Below are 4031 nucleotides of genomic sequence, written 5' to 3'. Positions count from 1 at the left end.
AGAAAATCAAAGCTAAATGAGCAAATGGAGGCATTCTTCCTAGCACATGTAAGCATTTACATTTCTGACAACTGTTGTCTCAGCAGGTTCTTTCACTGTTACAACCCATTAAAAGAATACTGTGCTTCTTCACTAGGCTTGAATTCCAGGTGCTCACAAGGAACTAAAACTTAACTTTACTTGAATGTGCTAATAGCTTTCCTCTTGAAACCCACTCAAATTTTAACAGCTTGTTGCGAAGTGTAAATATATAAATATGCTATTCTCAGGTCAAGATGCATTTAAAACTTGTTCTAAAAATCAAGTATTACTCCTACTCTGCTAGAAATCCTTCTATTTTAAAGCATATGAGACAAGAGTCTACTTAAAGGTCCATTCCAAAGTATATTTTTCAAACTTTGGTACATCTGTATGTCAGAGACACTCAACACAGAACAATAATCCTGTTTACCTTTTGGAAAAATACTTCTCCTTCAACCTCATTTGAAAGCCTCTTCATATTTCCTGTTTCACTAAATAACTCTCAGGACAAGATAAATTTTGAAAAGCTAACCATACAACATATAGTGTTACCTCTAGCAACCTGTGGCATTCAGGACATGATTTTGGGATTTCATAGATGAGTCAAAGAATTAAAATATGCATTTCTTATGCATTCATTTTTAAAAATACTTATTTTCAAGAGGTTGGGAAAAAAAGGAAGGGGAGATAGTTAAACCTTCAGATGGAAATACTAAGTTCTCAAGTGCTTTTCTTTGCATCAAACATAGCTTTGCATGAAGGCAAAATGTAATTTATAATTTTCCCCCACTAAAACTCAGACACAGCTATTAACGGTAAATCTGCTGAAGGCAATTAGTCTCTTTTGTCAGCTCAGGAGAAACTAATGCATTGCCGGGGACTTGTCTGGACCAGCAGTTATTTCTCCTATCTTCTGTATACCAGGAAATACCCCAAAATACAATTTTCGTTGTGATTAAAAAGAAGGAAGCATTAGCTTCCTTCCACCTGAAATAAAAGATTTTTTTACCCCAAATGGTAATTCTGCTCCTAGAAACCTTAAGCTTCTATAAAGAATATGTCTTCACCTCCTTGGGATGCAGTCTACTGTAGGATCACTTTTTTTTTTTTTTTTTTTTTTTTTTTAAATAATTCCTCCCATTCTACCAAACAATATATTTTGGGACAAGAAAGTTACTCTGATACTTGAAGACTGAAGAGTTTGTTGACAAACAGAATGTCTACAAATATCTTATGTAAACACTGATATTTTAGTATCTTCAGTATCACATATTTGTTTTTTGCAGAGTCTGCTTTTAGAACATGTTATTCAATCACACTTAACATAGACCTGAGGACCACATATTGGGTGAGTTCAGTGGTCATGCAAGAGGCCCTAAGTAGCCCAATTGACTCAGTACATAAGAAGGAAATGTAAGATCAAAAGAGATATTTTACAAAAGCAAAGAAAAAAAATCCAGTGATTAACCAGAGCATCGGTCTACATTTCAATTATTTATTAAATTACAGTGTACTGTCAGGATATTCAAATTCTTCTAGAGAAGCACACTAAAAGAAGACTTCTAAAAATTAGTCAGTTCTAAGCCCAAATGATTCAATGATAAAAGAAAAAAATATTTTGGGAGTGGCTTTAATACCTACATTTTTAAGTCATATTCTTATTTAGCCTATGGTTTGAAGCCACTCCCAAAAGACTTTATTTTTTTTTCTTAAATACTGAGTCACTGAAAAGTTTTTAGTTTGTCAAAAGTATATAATCTGATTTGGATTAGAAGTCAACATTTACTGCACAAGTAACAAGAATAAATTGGCAGCAACGATTGAAACTTTTTTTAAAAAAAAAAAAAGCTTTTTTTTTTTTAAGGTAAAAATGCAAATTCCATATTATTGATTAGATCCTTAATTCCTGGAAGCATTAAGACTACAAGGTGATTAAGACTACAAGTTGCTAACTTTGCCTATATTTAAGTATAGTCTCAGTCATCATTCCTTTAAATTAGTGGTGTAGCAACCTAACATGAAACAGAAGAGCTATTTTTGTTTCTTTTTTTACTTCAGATGAAGAACATCAAGCTATAGTACTGTGAGTGACTTGCAGTATATGCTTCTGCTGATAAACAGCATAAACATCAAAAAATAACGGTGATTGGGTAGTAACGCTACAATGTTGGGCAAACTTACCCAGCCAAAAGTTTACTTTGTAGATAAAAACATAATGAAAAAGCTAAAATTTTACTATATAAATAGTTATTTCTTTTGAAAGTACTTACATTATCTGCGTAGCTAGTAGGTGTTAATATTAAACATAGTTCATCCATATCAAACATAAATCAGACAGAATAGATGGACCCTGCTCCATTTCTTCTCCCATTCCCACTTCTGCCTATGCATTTTCATCCCCTTGAGCTTTCCATCTCTTCAGGGAGGCTACTTAAGGGAGAATAAAACTGTCCACCTGTCTAGACATGACAGTTGTTAGCCCAACCAAAGACTATGTCAAACTAGCAATAAGGGTTGCTGAGTACCAGAAGTGATGCAACGAAAGTGAAGTGGCAGAAGCATACACAACAAAAGCAAAACCATATTTCAGTAAAATTGCTGAATTAGTGTACATCTTGTCAGCTAATGTAAACAATTCTCTTCTCCAATCTAAACTTATGGGGATATTCAGCCAGAAAACAACATTATTTCTCTCCATATTAGTAGCCTTTAAGGTTTCTTCATTCCTCATCAAAGGATCTTCCAGACCTTTTAGGTTTTATTGTTAAAAGCCACAATTCTCCATTCAATCATGCTCTGTGTAAAATAGCCTTATTTATCCTTGTTAAACAACTGCAAACACTTCTATGTTCCTTGGTGTATAACCAGAAAGAAGCTTGCTAGCATCAGGGAAGTTTGCACCAGCTGCTAAATGGTTGTCAGTGTCAGTAAATCAAAGTAGAGGATAGTAGGAGTAATCCTTTAAAATGGTTAAAATTTTAGAAACCAGAGGAAGGATATTGTTTTGGGAATACCTACACCTAGGCAGACTACAGAAACCTTGCAACTTAAGAGTTCAACTGAAGTGTTCAACACAAAATTGTCAAAACTGTCTCCATCAGTTATACCAATATAACATGCAGCAGTTTCATGTGATTCAATCTGTTAGCAATATATTCAGTGATGACAGCAAAACAGCAAAAAGCTGCTGTGCTCCCTGAAAAGACCTGAGTGCCAGAACCGCTCTGTCACAGTATTATACAACCTGAAACATCTGTAGTCTCATGGGATATTAGCAAAACTTTACAGAGGTTCGGGTTTTGCAGCACCTTGTTCACTGACTTGTGCATCTGGCTGCCATCAGAACTCCCATCCAAGCAGAACTTCTACAAACGTGCTGATAAAAGAGGAATGGGTAAATTAGTTCTGGGCCAAAACAGAGCAAGCTAAACCTTTCACTTTTAGATTTTGTGAACATTAAGCTCCTCTGTGCAGCTTCAACACATCAGATCTATCAAAATATAATTATGCCATCCTTTAAGCAGTGAGCACCACAGTGTGGACAGCATCTGTCAAGACAACCCAAACACTGAAGCAGTAACGGATTGCACATGGCCAAGTGTCAGGTCTACCCTCAATCAATTTCTTTCCAAAACGTACATGTATAATAGAAGAGTTTACCTCAGGTTCCCTTTGATAAAGAAACTGCTACAGGAATTTGCAAGTATGCTAATAGAATGAATTGGTACTTAATTTTTTTTTTTTTTTCAAAAATGCATTTGTTTTATTTAGTGAGCATCCCAGATCTATGAACTATTCACTCCTTTATCTGGAGAACATTTTCAAAATATTTAAGAGAAGTTATCAGACAAGCTGAATTGATTGTTCTTTTTAAAAGCTGCCAGCTGCATTTCTGAACTGAATTACTCTGGGCCTAAAGTATGTTTAAAAGGAGTTCCAGGAAATACTGCCTCCTACAGAATACGTAACATCTGAAGTTCACACAGTGCAAATTAAGCAAAAGAAGCAAG

This window comes from Aythya ferina, assembly GCF_964211825.1.
Source record: "Aythya ferina genome assembly, chromosome: 2".
NCBI lineage: Eukaryota > Metazoa > Chordata > Aves > Anseriformes > Anatidae > Aythya > Aythya ferina.
The sequence above is the reverse complement of the archived record's forward strand: the minus strand, read 5'-3'. Positions refer to the sequence as shown.